This window comes from Odontesthes bonariensis, chromosome 23, assembly GCF_027942865.1.
Source record: "Odontesthes bonariensis isolate fOdoBon6 chromosome 23, fOdoBon6.hap1, whole genome shotgun sequence".
Classification (NCBI taxonomy): Eukaryota; Metazoa; Chordata; class Actinopteri; order Atheriniformes; family Atherinopsidae; genus Odontesthes; species Odontesthes bonariensis.
The window spans coordinates 12,506,245-12,526,011 of NC_134528.1; the positions used below are offsets into that span (position 1 = coordinate 12,506,245).

The window sequence follows — 19,767 nt, forward strand, 5'->3', positions numbered from 1 at the left end:
TGCAGCACCGGCATCGAAAGCAACGCTCGACCCAACCGCTTATATCGTCTTCCATCATTTCTTTTACAGCTATATATGTATGGTGTTGCTAATTTGACATTCATGTCCATGAATGTTAGAGGGCACAGATGTGAGCAAAAGCAGACATTGTCGGTGCGATATCCAGTATTATTTTTTGTGTGACTGGCAGCCTGCTCTTTGTTTTCATTACTTTCCTTGTAATGTAGTGATGCCTTTCTTTCTTCATCCCTCATGTTAACGTTTGTGGACGCGAACGACATCAGCTTTTGCAGAGCCGAGTGTTTTGAAAAGGACATAGTGTGTAGCAGGCATTGTTGATGTGTTTTTTAAATAAAGATCATGTTGTTATCGTATGTCCTTAATTTTCAACTATAAAGTTGCTAGAAAAAAAATACCCCAGCACGGTTAAACATGCTTGAATATTGCATGTTTAGTTGCTTTAGCTAACTGACAAATCTGTCAGCATATAAACTCATTCTGTGTTTGCAAAGCTAGTTTTCAAACCTAAATGATTTCTTCTTATTATTCAGATCTCCTTCCATAGCTGCCTCCTGATTTAACCGTAGCATCGAAGCAGCTGAAGGTGGAGGACACTTAGTCCTGAACATCTCCGTAAGCTCTGCTCTCACTAAAATGTTTTTTTTTTTTATCAAATGTGCAATTAGATTAGAAAAATGTCTTACGCATCGCAGTCATGATGACTGTTTCATTTTGCTGTCGCTCATGTTCACTGTGACTTTAGAGTGTGTGTTTGTGTGCTAGAGAGAAATCTCTCTGATAATATCAGATTGTTACGGAGGAATACTTCATACGTTTCAGATTGATCTAATCATAGCTTTACAAAATAGCCAGCAGCCACATTTAGGGCAACACTGGTGTTAAAATGAGAATAACCACCTTGTTTAAACAAGGACTGACTCCCTCCCCCCCACGCATCTAGAAATATTTATTATTCATCCAGCATAGTTTTTCGCTGAAAGTCTCCTGCCTCGCATCACTGTCGATGTCTGTCCTTTTTGCTTTTGCTGGCCAGGAACCTTGGGTACTTTGCCAAAGTCACCCGATACTTTTTAATTTTGCAGCATGACCGTTTTTCTGTTGGAGTCTGTTCCTTAGCACCTCTGCTCCCACGAGACCACTGGAGGGGATCCAGTGGAGTGCTTTCATTAAAGTTGTTGGAAGAGTCTCTGATAAGATAAACTACTTTGATGACAATAACAAAGAGAGAACCACATAACCCAACCCTGCTCTTCTGTTTGTTAGTACATGCATACAGACGCAGATGCACAACAAAATGCTGTTTGTTGAGGTTCTAATGAGTCCCGATGGCTGCTATTTTTTATTTTTTTCCCCTCTAACAATTTGACATGCTTCAGCTGGGTTGGGTCCCTCGCTCTCCGCAGGCCTTAAATTCTCCATGTAGAGGCCTAATGAATCCTCTCAAATTACACAAACGAAGGACAGCGCAGGAAACGCACTCCTCACTTCAGCTTGTAATTGTCCTAAACATGTCAATCAATCACTGCGTCTTGCGTGAATCCACTCTTTATACAGATCAGAATTAATAGTCACCTGAGAGAACGTCTCAGTTTTGAGATTGCCGTGGGTGCTGTTTACATGTTTCCTTTTGTTTTGCTCCAGCCCAGTTGGAACATGCACCCCTGTGCTTTCTGCTTAAGAAGGTGACATGAGGAACAATGAGTCGAGTCCTCCTGGCCTCTTAGGGCTCTCAGTGGTGAGGTTCAGCGGTAATTGAATCGGGGCTTTTGCTGCTCACAGAAGACAATGCGAGTGAATTGTCTCAGATAGTTTATAGGATAATAAACTCCCTCCACCCCAACACCTGCCAGCTGCGCTCGGCTTTGACCAAAAAACGGTCTATTTGATACCTCCCGCTGTGCACCTTCAGCCCACCCGTAACGGCTGGTGCTGAGCTCTATCACACCAATCACCAGACTGTGTTTTTCTGTCTGCTGGATGGCCCTGAAAGTTATGATTGGTTTAATTAAAATCTTCATTCAATTAGCCATGCATTGTTGACTTTGTTTTGCAGGTTAGGATGCTGTTTCTTGGGCCAAATGCAATTACTGCCATTTTCTTCTTATCTGATCTCATCCGCTTACCTCAGCCACTGGCGAGCGCTCACTCTTGTCCGTACTGAGAGGGATTTTCCGTGGACTTCCTTTTCTCTTGACAGGAGCTCACATCTTTATCACAACGGCTTCTGTCTCTGATAAAAGAAGCAGCTGTGTGGGTGAAGAGTAGGTGGACAAATGGATGCACTGCCGATGCTATCTAAGTATTGTATTTGACACAAAGGGTCTTTCATACATTACTGTCTGTGTTTGCTCAAGCCAGGTTTGAGTGTTGGTCTGTCTGCAATCTGCAAATGTGAAAAATGTTGCAATGAATAATGCTAATTACATCTCTGACAAAACTGCTCTTTTAAAATGCTATTATTGGTTGAGCATGAATTTTCTCACCACTTTTGCGGCCTGCTCTCGGTATTATTAAGGAATTGTGCATTAACGGCAGTCAGCAGTTTTCGGTGCTGCAATCTCATTACATTTACAGGGAAGGGATGAAGCGCAACAAAAAAAAATTAATTGGAAGCATGCGATAGTTAGGACAGAAGCCTGGGCAAGGGCAGAATAAATCAGAGCTCTGTTTGACAGCTTTATGGCACTGTGGAGAGAGTAGTGGTTGACTTTAATGGGTGGAGATAGAAATGTTGAGTTACTTTATTTTTTCCTCTTTCTCCCTACAACATGCACTCCCTGCACATCCCACACCCTTCCCCCTCATCAGCTTAGGCACACAGCCCCTCACCCCTGAACTATGTAGCATGGCTTGATATATAGAGTTAATTCCGCCTGCTCTGTGCAATAATTCATGCATTCAATGTCGTGCAGGCACAGCACAGGGTGGGATTGTTAATTTTCTGTGCAGAGATTGCAACCTCCTCCCCTGCGCACGCATACACACACACACACACACACACACACACACACACACACACACACACACACACACACACACACACACACACACACACACACACTCTGTCCTGCTTGTCAACTACTCCACAAACTGACCCCACTCCATGACCTCTGCTACCTCCTTGTTTATTACTTTGGAAGGTATAATAATACAGAATTTCTTGCTGAGTAAGTTTTAGTCTTTGTTGTTTTTTTTTGAGGGGGAAAAAAAAAAGATGAAGCAGGCTCCGTTTTGTCGACTCCAACCTCAACAACAGCCAAATCTACACTCATTCTTCCACCCAACCCCCTAAACTGGACTCGTGTCCTGGCCCCTGCTCCACGGTCACGTCTTGACCTCACCCCCATCTTCAAGTTCAAAAAGGTCAGCCACACAAGCCCCCACCCCCCACCCCCCACCCCACTTCTTCCCTATGGCTGTTGTGCTTTCATAATTGGGAGGGAAATGCTGGCTGGAAATCAAACCAGTGAAGTGCCTTCTGCAGGGTGACGGCACCCTGCTCTGCTCTCCATGCACTTATTTAATCTGGGCAGACCTTTGTGTGTGGTATGTGTGTGCGTGTGTTCTGATGTTGTTGCATGCTGGTGAGAGCAGATGGATGGGACCACACCTCACCTCTTTTTCTTCACACAGAAGTGACTCAAAATGCGGTGCTTCAATTAACAAGTTTAAATTATTGAACTGATTTGTCATTTTTTCTGGATTAATTATTCAGTTCATAAAACAATCACTCCATAAATAGCACTTGAGAAGCTGGAAGCATTTGGCATGTTTTCTTTATAAATGACTTAAAAAATGAACTGAATAACTGAGCCTCGCTAACATAGTTTGATTAGAAACATATTCAAAAGGAAACGACCGTAATTAACGGACTGTAGTAACAATTCAATCAAATCATCTGGAATTATAAATGTAAGTCGAGCAGAAAAGTGTGATTAACCTCAATTTGGTTAAAACAACAAAAACATATCGCAACCGTGCACGTTTGAAGCCGACTATTCGGAGACATGGCATCACTTTCCATCTGCTTTATTTCCCGCAGGTTTGAGCAGTGGTAGATTTGAGCTTCTGCAGTGTTTCACAAGCCTTGGCTCAGACCATCCAGCCAAAGATAAACAGTGAAAAACATTTTCCCCCAGGCCTTGAACACAACTTGGTACAAAGTTGAAGCAGTCACCTTAACTCTGACATGGAAACTCTCTCCAGCAGGAGTTGGCAAAGAGCGAAAAAATAACTTCTCTACGTGGTCTGGCAGAATTGCAGAGCACATTGTTTTCATATATTTATTTTATTTCTGTTGGCAGGGTAGAGGTGAGTTAAGATTCTTTTTCTTCTTCTTCTTTTTTTTGTTTTTGTTTTTTTGCAGTGGGAGGAAAAAAGGAGGTCACATTTGTTGGCAGAGCTGTGGGAGAGCACTGATAGGAGTGCGAGGGCTTTGTGTCAGGAGACATTTTGTGGCAGGCAGGGGAGAAACCTAGCTCTGTGACAGGGGCTTTTCTCTCCTTAAAAAGGCGTGACGACCCCAGTGACCTAGTGAGTTGAAATGGAGGCCACTGCTGATTCTCATTCCTAATTGAGTCGGGGGGGGGGGGGGGGGTGATTGCAACTGTTTAGTTGCATCAAAAAGCAAGGGTTAATATCAGATTTTCGGAAAATCTAGTAGCTGCGTTTGTCCGTGCTGTGAATATGTCGTGAATATCAGTCACTGCTGCTCAGGCAACACATCTGACCTACACCCTGAGGCGGTCAGTGGGTCTTTAATGTGAATACAATCCCATGATTCATCCTTTTTCATGGCATTTCCTTCCCCATTGTGTAGGGCTATGTACCGTTAAGGCCCGGGAGAAGATCTCATTGAGCTCCGTCTGTACATACAAAGTCATATACACATCCTAATGTACCCTTTCAATACATTATGATTGACACAATGGATTTAAACAGCCCGTCTAGTGGAGCCCTGGTGTTACACTGGTGTTCAGCTCTCACTGCGCTTTGTAGATAAAGCCGATGACATTAAATGGATAGAAATGAGTTCTTATGCTCCTTTGAGGTTTTGAATCTTGATTAAAAGGAGCAAAAATGCCTTGATTGGTTTTTAACAAAAGATACCAAACTGTAACCCATGGCAGCTTGTAAAGCAAAGATTGCAGAAACTTTACCTCTGGGCATGTTACAACCTAAAAGAGTAGTCGAGTAGTAAAAGTATTCGGCTCCTCTGATGTGACAGCTTTCTGCTTGGCTTTGCATAGACATCTTCTGTTTGGGATTTGGGAATTTGATGGCCACTCCTAAGTATTTCTGACAATAATAATTCATAAATTTTGTTGGTAATAGGAATAAGTCTCATAGCCGGTACTTAATTCGGTCATAAACAACATGGGCTGATAACAATCTCTCTTTTTTTTTTTAAACTCTTCTTCAACTAAATAAACTCTTCTTTTTGCGTGCTTTGGCATTAAACTTCCGGGATCTACTGGCATAAATGCCATTTGATATTTATCTCTACGTTGCCATTAAAGTCTGAAGAAAGCTAATTCAGAGATTTGCTATGGAAAGTGTCTCAACGTGTTGGGAAGATGTTGCTTTCAACATGTTGATAAGCTGAGAAATAGTTAAGTGCAGTGTTGATCAGTTAAACGATTTTCCCTAAATATGGATTCTGTGGTGCAGCAGAGTAGGAATTCCCAGAGACGGCAGGGATTAACAGACACTCTACTGCCACAGTTTATCATAACTGGATTGACTTACTCTCTCCAATGCTAGCATGTTCATGTTAGCATCCCCTCTTCTTCAAACAACAGTGCAAATTGACTCATTGTCTTCCAGTTTTACACTGGTCACAATTAGTCGTTCAGGCAGTAAGATGTTGTATTCTTATATTACTCAGTCTGAGATCACTCAAACGTTGTCTACAAAAAGGGACATTTGCATTCTTACACACAGCTTCTTTGGGGAGAGAGTAAGAAATAAAGTCTGTGGGTTGGAGTGCATGTGTGAAAACCGCTATACAGACGGGTGACAAATTACAAGGAAAAAACCTCATCAAGTAATGGGACAGAGAAACAAATGCAGATGCTTTCTTTTAGGTGAAGCTGCAACATGCGATTAAACACTTGTAGCATGTGTCACGATCATAAAGAACGATAAAAACGCATCTCTTTTAGGGGACAGAGGCTCCATCTGCAAAAAACTCCATTGAAAGTTTTAAAGTATGAAAATACGTTGATTTTAAGTACGTTATGACATGTTCATCACCTCTGAGATTTTGGAGCAGAGTCATAAGACTATTTTTGATTTTTTTTTTTTTTTTTTTTTTTTATATATATAGATTTAAGGAATATATGCAGCAATGTTAACTGAAGATGTCTGTGCTAACTCGTCTGTGTGAAGTGTGCGACTCCAGTTGCAGAAAATGTGTGTGTGCCTTTTTGTATTTTTTTGCAATAACACCAGTGGTAATATTATTTAATAAAAAAGTCTCACTCAGTTGCCCTCAATTTGTTTGTCCCGGTTCAGAGAAATGCAGGAACAGCAGAAACGCAGCATTTGTTTGAGAAAATTGCCACACTACAGCTGCATGCTTGATGATCTCCAAAAAACACTCTCATAGAGTTTATTTTTTATTTAAAAAAAGAAAAGAAAAAGCCCGTCTCAGCCGAGTTGTTAAATACATAAGAAAAAGTTTTCTCTCTCAGACTTGTGCTTCATCTTTTGAAAGATGGGACGCTACGTGCTCTCATCAATTCGGGGAGGGCGGCATTATCTGCAGGTCTGCCGCCGAAGCTGCACTGTACAGTAACTCAACGCGGGCATTTGAGAAGTGTGTGAGTTTGATCCTGTGCCAGGGTGATGAATAGCTGTTTTTTCTCTTTTGTTGCCCATCAGCACTTTCATTCCGCAGTTAATCCACCAGGCCACGCGTACCTCCCCTGCTGTAATTTTTCACCTTACAGTGTGGGATTGTGTATTTGTGTGTGTGTGTGTGTGTGTTTACACATCTTGCTGTTGGTGGTTGGGCTCCGGTGAGCATATAGACACCTGCATCTGCCCCCCTTCCTACTGGCATTGGAGTCTGATTTAAAGCTTGTGTGTTTGTGTGTGTGCGCGCTGACAGGATGGACATCTTGTGAAAAGTTAGTGAGGGGTGGGAGCCATATATAACATGTCAACAGGCCCTGGTGAGGGGTAAGACTTGTTACCGTGGCGTGTCAGGTGTTAAAAGGATTGTCATGTTGTTGCAGATAATGCAGTTTAGCCCCTTGATTTACTACACCAATGGGGGTGAGGCCCTTTACTTGGCCCGCCTCCAGCTGAGACCATGTCCACATTATGATGGTTGAATCTGAAACCCTTTTTTTTTCTTCTTTTTTTCTCCGCTTTGGCCTTCCGAATGCATTTTTTTTAAACTTTTTTTTTATCTATGTGCTCCCGAAATGGATCTCTTTGCAAATGCTCTGCAGGTTTCAGCGTTGAAACTGAAAGATGTTCCTGAAACAATGAAGTCAGTTGCAGAGTATTTTAAATATGAACTTGGTGAGGCAACGGGTTCCACTTAGTCCCAGTTGCTGACGTAGTAATTGTAGTTGCAATTGTGACGTGAAGGTTCTGCTGTGTGTGGCCTTTCCGGTAAAGTCCATTCGAAACTTTCTTCTCGGTTTGCACAGTTTAAGCTTAAAAACTTCAAAGTTGAAAGCTTCAGACTGATTTGCCGCTAATGTCACATTAACATCACAAGTTAATGTTTTATATTGCTGAGAAACGTCTCAAGGGGACATTCTGACAATGGCAGATGTGTGGGTCAGACAAAGTGAAGACCACCCACAATTATTACCTGAGCAACAGCGCTCATTTATTCTAGCTGAAAGGGTTCACTTTGCATAATAATTACAGCTATTATTAATTCACCTGTCTAAAACGGCTAAAAACTAGTTTGTAATCACTCCTTCCATTCTGTTTTCTACTGTTTGTGCTCCCCTTATATGTAATTTGTTCAATAGCACCAACTATGTATCTCAAGGCGTTCATCCTCTAAGATTTGACCAACTGAACTTCGATGAGTAACCTTTGATGTTCGGACTTTAGTTGTGGTTTTAAGCCATGTAACAACGAGGGGATTTGTTGCATTTCCCACAAAAAGTGTCAAGTCAAGGCAATGACTCGACTAATCTATAACTCAACTAACACTATAATGTGCATCACAATTGTTTTCATGGCCGTCAATTGTTACTAAAGATGTCATTATGGTCACAGTCCTAACAGAGTAAATGTCTCAGGACCCTGTGAAGCCATGGCTAACGGTGAGTTTTGGAAAAGCCATAAAATCTCCGTCTCTTTGATGCCGTGCTGGAGCGCACACGTTTTACCCCAGCACTTACCGAGCACTGCTCGTTATTTTATACTTATTGAGTCGTCTCAACACAGAGGAAGGGAAATCATGCGAGTGAGAACAACAAACTATTGAGCCTGACCGTGTTGAAAAACTCTCGGGAGCAGAACCACTTGTCAACAGATGTTGCCAATCGTGGATTAATTTCCTGCGCACACAACAAGGGAAAAAGAAACCAAATGGCTGTTTCCTTGTTGTTTGGACGTTTTATACGTTGTGAAAATGACAACATCTAAATTACTCTATGACAAATAAGCATTTTGAGTTTCAGCGCTCTTGGAGTGGCCACATTTTCTTGTTTCTGCACCGTATTACATCTCCTGCAGTAGACGGGTAACACATCTACTCGACGAACGGATGGTTAATGGGGTTTAAGTGGAATGACCTGAAATTCTGCTCACAGCTTTACGCCCCAACTGTGAACCTCTCCACCTCTTTCTGCTCCTCTTGCTCTTCAGTCCAGCTCTGATTAGAGACTTGGTGGTCCGTGTGGTCATATTTTAATACCAGCCAGAGCACTTGGAGGCCCTCCTCAGCCTGGCACTTGCCACATCTCTTCCTTGCTGTTGGGGCCAGCCGTCCTCGAGAGAGCTGTTCTACATACGGTGGACAAGGAGCACAGCTTCGCGCAAAAGCCTGCTGAGACCCCACACCATTTATCTCTCAGCTGCAAGGTTGGGCCAGTACTAATTGAGTGAGCTGTGTGTGTATGTGCGTACGCATGCATGTGCGTTTCAGTCCTGGTCCCTTGAAGCATGGCACATTAGTAGAGCCTGAGATGATAGGACGTGGTAAAGCGAGGGAGGGAGACCGGGCTTGTGTTGCGGGCCCATCGGAGGGGGCTCAGATAAAAAGCTGTCCTGTTCAGTCGGTTATTGGCTCTGGCTCTCTAAACCGCAGCCTGTAAAACTGCTGTGGGAGCAGAATAACCTCACAACTGATGCTGCTTTGGAAGAACAAAAATCTCATTTACCGGAGGGCAGAATTATTATTTTTTTTTAGTTTATATTAGATGCGATAAAACTGGACTTTATCGAGAGTTCAAAAGTGTGACTTAACACGACACTCAGCTGTTGAAGCAAGTTGGGAAGAAACTCCTTTTATTTGATGGAGTAGCCCAATGTTAGTGCTGTGGGGTCTGTCTGTGCACTCTGGTGAATGTTTACAGTCTACAGGTTTGGTGATTATTTAGCAATTTGTCTCCGAATTAGAACTGTATGACCTGCCTACAGGTCTGTTTAAAACATGTCTGTGTTTCTGCTCCCATTTCTTTGCCTGCAGGGCTTCGTTTTATTGATGTTGTCATGTTTCCCATATGTCAACAATTAACTTGTTGCAATTATTTCCAATAAAAGTGATCGCCAGGACTATAAAAACGAGTCAAACTGGAATTATCCGTAAGTGTTCCTGGCTGCGTGGTCCACGTTTTGTTTGTTGAAGCACGACGCTTGTGCTCTTTCTCTCTGTTCTTCTCAACACTCTGCTCTGGACTTTATCAATGCGTTGTTTGACTTGGCCCCCTCCCAAAGTAAGCTGAAGTACAGCACGGAGTTGGCTGAATCACCGTCCGCGGGGAGAGGGCTGAGTGATGTGTGGGGTGGGTGGGTGGGTGGGTGGGGTATGTTGGGGCAGTGGGAGCACCTCATTCTCCTCGGACCAGGAAGCTCTGAATCATGCCGGTTCTTCCTGGAAGGGACCCAGAGGGAGTCGGGCTGAGCTGGCTGGAGCCTGGCCCCTCGCTGACTCCAAGCTGGTGGTGAGTGCAGTTCTTACCTCACCGGGCAGGCCATGAATTCCCTCTGCTCACCAGGTTTGGCACGCTGCAGGCGTTTTAATGCACTGGGAGGTGTTTTCAGCTTTGGCTTTGGCAGTGGCATGTACTGATAACCTCAGCCTGTGGAACTTAGAGGAACAAGATTTTATTGATTGGATGTAAATAGCGCAAGGTGGGCTACTGCACAGTCAAGTGCTCCCTTGTTTTTACATGAGATCTGCATTACTGATAGCAAGAGCAAAAACAGTTCTGCACTTTGAGGGCATTATGTTTAGCATGTTCTCCGAGCTAATTCTAATTGTATCAAGCTGTCACCTGCCTACACTGTCACAGGCCGTGTTTAGTTCAGGAAAATCACACTCATGTCTGCCTGTGGGGCTGAGGATCTAGGCTTGTAAGCTGATATTAATAGTAGAGCTGGGTTGGTGCTGCAGGGTGTCCAAACCTTCCTGTTTTCTCTGTCTTTGTTTTGGCCCAGTGCTGACAGATTTACCTCTGGAGGAACTCCAGCATCGAAGAAGGGAAAAATGGACACTATTGTTCTGATAGGACTCTAGTGGAAAGAAAACGGAGGCTTTTAAAAAAAAAAAAAAAAAAAAAAAAAAAATGAAAATAACAAGGGGATAGTATTTGGTTTGCTTTATAAATACTGTGAAGAGTGTTTTTGTTGTTTCTTAAGGAAATTTAGTGGACAGAGATGTTTTTTCCCCAGTGAAGAGTGCCTCTTTGGGCGAAAGTGTAAAGTTTTGCTTCCTTTGAGGAGGTTCTCATATCTGAGTCTCTGAAGAGGCTTGCCGAGCTCCCGCGTTTGATAGAGATCAGCGGTAAGAGGGATGGAGATTGCTTGGCGGATCCCTGCTGCACACTGTCAGATAACTTTTAACAGTTGTCTCTTCGCACAATTTTCCTGTCAAACTCCAGCGGGAAATTAAATAAGGAGAAGGAGCTGCATAAGTTATCCAAGTATTTCTTAAAGCAAGTGTTTTATGTTTTTACAGCTTTGGAGAGGAATCCTTCAGAAGTCAGATTGAGACATTACATCCAAATTCAAAGTGGCTGTCGTATCAGCTGGGATAGAAACTAAGATAAATAAAGTCTCCAGATCCTCCTGCAGTGTATTTGACAGCTCATTGAAAGATCTTCAATGAAGGAGACATTTTTCAGCAACTTACCAAATGAAAAGTTGCTGTAGATCATCTGAATCTTTCTGACTGTCCATTCACCACAGATGCAGCTTATTGCTTCAGACTGCCAGCGTGTGAACTCGAACACTCGTTCATCATCTACAATAAGTCAAGGCTCTGTTTTTCCAGAAAAGATTCAAGGTTCTCCAGTGATTTATTATTATTATTTTTAATAATTCCACATGGACATTGATTTAAAAAAGTATGCTTTCAGTGTTGTTGCCACTTGTGGTTAGATTGCCTGGAAGTGACTTTGGTCAATAGAAGGATTTGTAGCTGCATAATAAATTTCAAGAAAATCCACATGCTCCATTTAATCCTACATCATTGTAATTTTTGGAGATCTGGGCTGCGAGTCAAATTATGATGTTCTATTAAAACCCACAGCGGCTATTGAAGGTTTTTCATCATAATTACTAAACAAATATTCAAATTAACTCGATTATATATGCTCAGAGCACAAATGTGTGCCAAGTCTCCGCAGCTTTCTACTAAATGAAATTTTCCACAAGTTTATTTAGATATTCGACAGAATAGATAGATAGTGCAGATGCTCAAGAGGGAAAAAAAAAACTGCCTTGTATCTTAACAAGAGAATCTTTAGAAAACAATAACAGATACAAGGAATCTAAATGTTTTAGTTTTTCATGTAATCTGCTTTTGATTGATTTTCTCTTTTCCAGTAACTGATACTTATCACTGCTCGGCTGAACTTACTATAAAAACTGTGCCATTTATCACTCAGATCTGCGAGATTTCTCACCACAGCTGCTCAGTGATGGCAAAAATCATAACCATGATTGCATTGAGATATGAAGGATTTCCCACAGTTGCTCACTGAATTGGAAACGACACGCATTTGGTGAACGTAAAAACAGTCACAGCGGTTACATGCGCAGTTGTGTCAAGGTTATAGCTCGACTTGGCCATCGTCCATGTCCCAGTATACATACAAACAGAATATATGCTAAATCAGGTTATTAACCAAAATGATGTCCAATGGGTGCGGAGCTTTGGGACCAAGACGTTTCTCCGTGGGAGATCGTTGTCTGTGTGAATTGAGCTGAATTCACTGCACAGGTGTTGTCTTTAAGTTACCTGAATGGTAATTCTGTTCAGTGAAGCTGCGGTTACAAAATCAGGATTTTATTAGAGAATAGTGGCAATCTCGGAAGGCTTTAAGACACCGTGAGTTGTCACATAGTCCTCATAGACGGATTTTCAGGTAGAATTTCAGACACGTTTTAGCCGTCTAACAAAAGAAACTGAAAAATAATTTTTTTCATTTTTAAATTGGCTGGATTAAAATAACACAACAAGAAGCTAAAGGATGGAAGTTTGGAGCATGTGTGGAACGTTTCTTTACCCTGGTGCCAATAGATTAATGAATCAGCACTTTTCTTCTCTACAAGACGGTCAAAGCATGCTCCTGCCTATCACAATATATTCAAGTATGCAAGCTTAGCAGTTAATTCACAGCTTGCTTTTCTCTTGTCTCTTGTCGCCAACATTTTCAGATGCCAATAGAAGTATGTTAGCCTGCAGCTGGCCAGTGGAATTTTCAGACACACAATTTCCAACACGCTACACTTGCGCCCTGACATGAGCTGGACTGGCTACCTACTGAGCATCCAAAGTGTTTTTTTTCTTTTTTTCTTTCTTGTCTTGGGGCAACGACACGCACAGAGACAGATATGGGAAAAGCTAAATGGTAATAGATTTCTCTTTTGACAGAGATTACTTGCAAAGCAAAGCTTAACGCTGGATTTATAATGCAAGACAAAACAAGAATTTCAGTGCAAAGTGGCATGCTGACCGTCTTCATCCGTTAAATTCTGAAGGCAAAAGTCTTTTAAAGACTTTGATCAGCAGCACAGCCCCTATTTCTGACAAATATTGCCCTGTAGGCTGATGGCAAATTAGACAAAAAAAACAATCTCTTTTTGTTTGAGGAAATTATTACAAAGCAGAAGAGTTCTATATTTGAAATTGTGCCTTTTAACTTCACATTTACCCTGTGTGCAACATGTGTGGCTAAAAATTGTGTCGGAGCATCAACGGTTAGTGAACACTGTTTGAAATTGAAATTAGTCTCCTACTTTTCTGGTCTCTGGCTCGCCGGCTTGCCAAACAAAAGTCAACACAAAACAAAATTAGGTTATTTTTTATCAAGAAATTACAAATTGTTGTTTTGCCCGCAGCGTTTCCAGTTGGTTCAAGCGCTAATGTGTGTACATAGCTTGAGATCAGCTGTAAATGTCTTATCAATGCTAGAAAGCTCTCTCTTTATATCTCTTGGCATTGATGTTTGTCTTCCCTGAGGATAAGAGAACACTCGGATGAGAAATAAACCCTAGCTTTGTTGTGTTTTTGATGGGGATTGAAAACATGTTGAGTATGGATTTTCTGGATTTATGCGTCACTCAAATGTTTCATTGGGGAAATCCTCAATAAATGAATCCCCATAGTATTATGAAAATAACTGACATGTGGAAATGCGATGCTGTTCGATGTAAAAAGTGTCAGAACAAAAGCCTGCTTTTCAGCTGTGAGCCCTTGGCTTTGCTAGCACTACTTCACATCCTTGGAAAGTCGAGTCTTGCTGGAGCAGACCCCAAGGCTTAATGTCAGCAAATTAATTATGGATTCACCCAATTAGTTCACAAACTACACTGTGTTCTAGGGAAAATGATTATTCCCCCAAATGATGTCTCTTTTCAGTCTTTGCCCCAGTGAGCATCGTGCCTCTTTTAGAACTGTGTGTGTGGTCGCCTGCATATGTGAAGCGACACACAGCAGGCAGGTAGCCTGACCTTTTTAATTATTCAATCTCCCAAACCCATCCACAGTCTATCTCTTACAGTCCAAGCCTCCTGTTTGGCTTTTTAACACCTGTCCAAACACATTTCCATCTCACTTAAACAAAAGGAACTGGCTTCTCTGCTCCGTTTTTTGCAAATCACACACGTGTATCTGTGTCGAGAGCGATTCTGTAAGTGCAAAAGCTTGCTCAATGCTCGAGATCGGGATCCCCCACACGCCCCCTGCTCCATCTCAAAATGGGACTGATAAAGTGAGAAATTACTGCTGCCTTGTAAAAGTCACTCAGGGGCTTTGCTCATACGCTCTCTGTTGACAAAACCAGATTATTTTCTTATTTCAGCAAAGTCAATTAATCACAGAGACAATGCTCTGGAAGATAGATTGTGACAGCAGCTGTGTCATTAAATTTTCTTGCATTACATGAAGATGCTATCACAAATTTATTCACATTCTCATAATCATGGGTGCAGATGGAAACAAGGCAACAGCCAATGATTATTTTTTTTATTAATGTATAAATTCCTTTTCTCATGCTTTTTTAAAATTAATTATTTAATCAGCATGATGTTGGGATGGAATGCCAGTGACAAGCTCACAAAGTGAAATGATCTTACTTCGTCTCAATGGTTTAAAAACAAATGACGGAAAAATAATTGAGAAGCCTTTACCAATTAAAGACTTGGATGTATATTGATGTTTATATTGATGAACTAATAAGTCAGTTGACCAACCATTTTGCAAGCACCCTCCAGACCACAGAGGCTCCTTTACATATAGCTTACACTGTGTGCTATTCTCCTCCAACTGAAACTGTCATATGACTGGTTTGTTCATACCCCCCCTCCCTCAATACAGCTCATAATGGTGACCTTAAAAGTATCGCCCCTGCAAGTGGCAGAAGGGAATTATGACTTGAATGAATGTTTTCACACCGGAGCAGATGTCATTCTCAAGTCTGTTGTTTAAGAAGCCAAAAAGGCGGCATAAGGCTGGATGGAGTAGTTGGGTGCTGCGCTTTCAGCCTTTGTGACTTCACGGTTTGGTTTAGGAATTAACATTATTTGTTTAGAGTTGGGAGCAGATCATGTTTAGAAAAATGTATTCTTTAAAATGTATCCTTGTACAACGCAGCCTTAACGCTTATGGATACAATTTTGCTGGGTTAGGTGTAAACATAACATGTTGTGATGAAACATTGTCACTTTTTGGTTGGCTTTAGAAACAACACCACTTGGTTAGGGCTGGAAATCCGAACTACTTGTGTTGGGTTAGAAAGCAATATGACAGCACCACCATAAAACCATTTTTAACCCTCTCACAATCACTAGAGGTTGCATATTCTTTGAATCTAATTATTGGCAATGTCTGCCTGGATGGACGAACACCACATGGCTACGTTTTGGGGAAGCGGGTCTACAGTCTTACTTGTAAATATTGTAAGCAGAAGGTGTGTGCCAGGCTATTTATGGGCAACAAAGTTATCCAGCTTGGAACCTGCAGTAAACAACGGCCAATGCAATCTCAGATTGGAGAATCGGGAAAAAAATTCTGACGCCCGAGCAAAATTAACCTAAAATTAAGAGTGAATTTTTGCCATGGAAACAACTCCAAACTCAAACATTTCACTGTGATTCAAGCAAAAGTTATATTGGCTATATAAGGTGTGTGTCACTTTTGCATCGGTTTGTTATTTACTTTGTCACTACATTTTCTGAACCCATGAACATCTCGCAACATGGATTGTTGTTCTGGACACTGAAAAAAATTGAAGTTCTTTTGTCCTGTGTCTCAGCAACAATTGCTTGGTTCACATTTCAGAAATTCTCCCTGATTATCCAAACTTAGAACATGCTGACCACTGTCTACTGCAGGTAAGACACTAACTACTCATTACTACTTTACACATTCCCATATAAAAAACAAAATGTGTATGTATGTGTATATATATGTACACCCCCCATACAACATTTGAGAAAAATAAACAATCGTTAGCTCAGTTAAATAACAGCTTTTGGAAGAGCAGAATTCCCCACAAGTCATTTGCACTAAAAATACCACAGTGTAACCAACAGCCTTATCATACTGATAATTGATAAATAAAATGGTACGTTTAAGTCGCACTTAATTGATTCTTAAGTTATGTAGATGAAAGAAAAATGGAAAGAAGAATTAAGAGGTTAAAATTATATAATTGGTAAATGGCTCAAAGAAGCAACTGAACGGACAGGGAAAATTGCGTTAGTTGCTAGGCAACAGCAGAAGGAAAGAAGTTGTGAGATTATGTGATCAGCTTTACATCATGAAATGATCAATAATCTCTGGTATATCCGAGTTAGAATTTGTGTAAGGTGTAAGGTCATGGGAACATTCATGCCATGAGACACAGTGGTTGCTTCATCACTGTAGCTACAGGCTTGTATTATTACTCGGCTTTATGTTTATTTGAAGATCTTTATACTCACTTATTTAATAAAAGTTGGCGTATACTGTGTATTGTTGTACACACCTTGTACATTTTATATTCATATTTTTATTTTTTATTTTTTTATCATTATATTCCTCTGTTACATGTTTGCACCTTACGCTGCAGCAAATTCCTAGTCAGTGAACACTGTTCACTAACAATGGCAATAAAACTGATTCTGATTCTGAAACAGTTTCTGTGTAAATATAAATTTAGAAATGGTGTAAAAATGTAATCAGTAATATGTGTTTACTGTTATGCTAATTAGCCATGTGCTTGTTTTTTCTTAGTGCCTGGGACATTTATGCCTGGTTGGAGAGGATGAAGTGTGGTGCTTTAATGTTTAAAGCCTGAGTTGGAAATACTTGACCAGGGTGCAGGCATTGGTACTTTGCAATGTTCCACAGACTGAACTGCCATTTTTTTCCCTCTCCTCTCACTTACTTAGAATCACTTTCTTGCCAGCTGTCCTTTTCCTTGCTCATTCTGCCACTCACTGAACAGACTGTTTGAGTAGTCAGCCACAGCTTTTACTTGGTCAAATTAGCTGCACAAGGGATAGAAAGTCTGTAATAGGAAAGTAATTAAGATTATTTCTCACCAGGGCCTGTTTTTTTTGTTTTTTTCCAAAGTGTGTGTGTATGTGGGAAATATCCTTATTTAGTTACTATGAGACATATGAGAAGATCAGGGTCATCTCTTCATATGTGCATTGATAGTTAGGTCTCTTCACTCTACGTAAAGAAGGGTTTTTTGGTTAAATTGGCTGACCAATCTGTCTACTTTCGTACTGACCATACATAAGATTTTTTTTATTGATATTCTCTTTAACTCCCAGTATGAAGACAAACAACCATATTTTCTTTTTGTATTAAATCTTTGAGTTCTTTCTGAAACTATTCAGACCTCTTGTCTTTTTGCACACTTTCTTCGATTGCTCATATCATTCTTAATGGGCATAATTGCAATTCCCCATCAATCAGTAACACATAGACACATTTTCTACATTTTTGCAAGTGTGCGTGAGGTAAGAGGGATGAATACATTTTTAAAGATATCTCCATTTGTCACTGATCAATCTTCTTTCCCAAATCATTCCAGCAGTAATGTAGCTCCCGCTTTTGTGTGTATGTGTCTCTGTGCTGCTGCGTTCAAAACCCCCACTTACTGACGGCCCTTCCCCCTCCTTTACGCTCCATACTCGGACAGTGATCTCTGTGTTGCTGACATTGAGCAGAGTTTGTGGAGTGGGATTGTGCTCGCAGCAGAGCCATCCTTGGGAGACAGAGCCGGCCGTCACAGATATGGATTCCTACATTTATTGTCTCGGCCTCTTGCGCACAAATGTTTCTCTTTCAGTGAGCTGCGGCCACGTGGGCAGGGACTTTTATCGATCATCTGACTTGTAATGCCTCTTAAATATTAAGATTCATGTGTGTGACCTTTGTATTTGGATTGAGAGTGCAAAATCCCTGCTTTAAATACCCTTTCAAGCTCTGCTGGCTGCACTACCAGCTTTGTTTAAGTTTTCCTTTCACGCTTTGATGAAACTGTAACCTCTGTCATGTGTGTAGCAAGACAACTGGGATTATTCTGGGTTGCATTGTTGAAAGTCATGAAGGGATTTTTTTCCTAAGTTTTGGGACCACTTTGCTTGTTGCTGACTGAAGTACCAAGCCCAACAGAAAAAGAGGGAAGGAAAAAAGGCATAAGACTCGGGGAAGGTTTGGCCTCTGTGTGGGTGAGCACTCTCTTTCTCCACCTCCCACACTCTCACACACTCTCACTCTTCATGTTACACAGACTTAGACACACACACATAAGTGGAGGGCTCTGGAAGAGGGCCTGGTGATTGATGACTCTGTGTGAGAGACCTCAGAGGGAGCTGCACTACAGAGAGATGGACAGATGAAAAGGGAGGAGGAGTAACTGAGAGACGACTGAAATGAATCGAGTAACAGGGTGAGGTTGTTCAGCAGCAGTTAACATCCTGGAGCCAGAATGCTGCATTGTTGGAAAGACACCCTGGAAGTAACCTCATGTTCGGCTTCCTTTTGTCAAAATCACTCTTCTTTTGGTATAGAAAACACTGCAGATCCCTAATCACGTAATTAATCAAGAACATAACCCGTTATATATCTCCCTCCTGGATCAGCAGTCATTCATCGGTTTCTTTTTAGAAGTGCTTTTGATTTGTTTTTCCCATCACAAGATGTTCAAGGGGAGTTGTATGAAGCCCCTTAAAAAAAAGTTCCTGTTTGTAAGACTTGACTGATCAGTCCCAACACAAAAACCACTGACAGATGATGTGAATAACATTCACCATTTGGTCACATTGCAGTTCTTTTCTGGTAAACGGTCTGTCCTGGGGCTCATGTGGACGTTACTCTTTGACAACACCCATCTGAGCCCTGCAGCATACCAAGCACACAACCCCATGGCAACTGTACTTCCTGATGGCAGCAGCCTCCCCCTGCAGGACAATTCACCTCACAACCCAACAAAAACTGCACAGAAACGCCTGGAGGAGCACAAAAAAAGATTCCTACTACCTAGTCCGATGGAGCATTGGTTTGATGTGCCAAAAGTGGGAAGTCCCCTGATGCAACGCACAAGTTCCAGGCACCCATGCAAAACTTGTCCGTGCCTTGATGGGTTAAAGCTACTTGGGTTTTATTGTTATGGGTGATCACCAAAATCTGTACATTTAAAATAAGGTTGATGGCTACATACTCCTTAAGGGAAATGAGAGGCTTTTTCCTGAGTGGCGTCTGTGGTCCTAGATATGCTGAGGTGTCCTGATAATGTCAAATCTCACCACCACCCACACTAGCTTTGAGCTCCAGACTTGACAGGTAAATTCTGAGTGAAGACTGAAGCACTGGCCACCTCTCATCCATAACACTTTGATTTCTCCCTGACAGAAACAGAGAGCGATGTTGATCTCCTCTGATTCTTTCGCTTTTTAAATCTTGTGTGAAATTCTCATCACAAAGGACGGATGAAGTTTTTAAGTAATGACTTTGCCTTGATTCTTTCTGACACAGAGAGAGAGAGAGAGAGAGATGCTTTTGTTATCTCAGCAGTTTCTGAGAGGAGAGGCGCTACGGGCTCT

The 19,767-nt window shown here is 41.5% G+C and overlaps 1 protein-coding gene across 6 annotated transcripts in view; it reads left to right on the forward strand.

The window, feature by feature from the left end:
- Positions 1 to 19,767, forward strand: part of ctbp2l (C-terminal binding protein 2, like) — a 97,301-nt gene that overhangs the window by 24,419 nt on the left and 53,115 nt on the right. The window contains exon 1 of one of the 6 annotated variants that reach the window (XM_075458045.1): positions 3,226 to 3,384. The exons of the other annotated variants lie outside the window; for them this stretch is intronic. The gene's annotated coding sequence lies outside the window, so the exon portion shown is untranslated. Of the gene's footprint in view, positions 1 to 3,225; positions 3,385 to 19,767 lie in introns of those variants that run through there. 6 annotated transcript variants of the gene reach the window in all.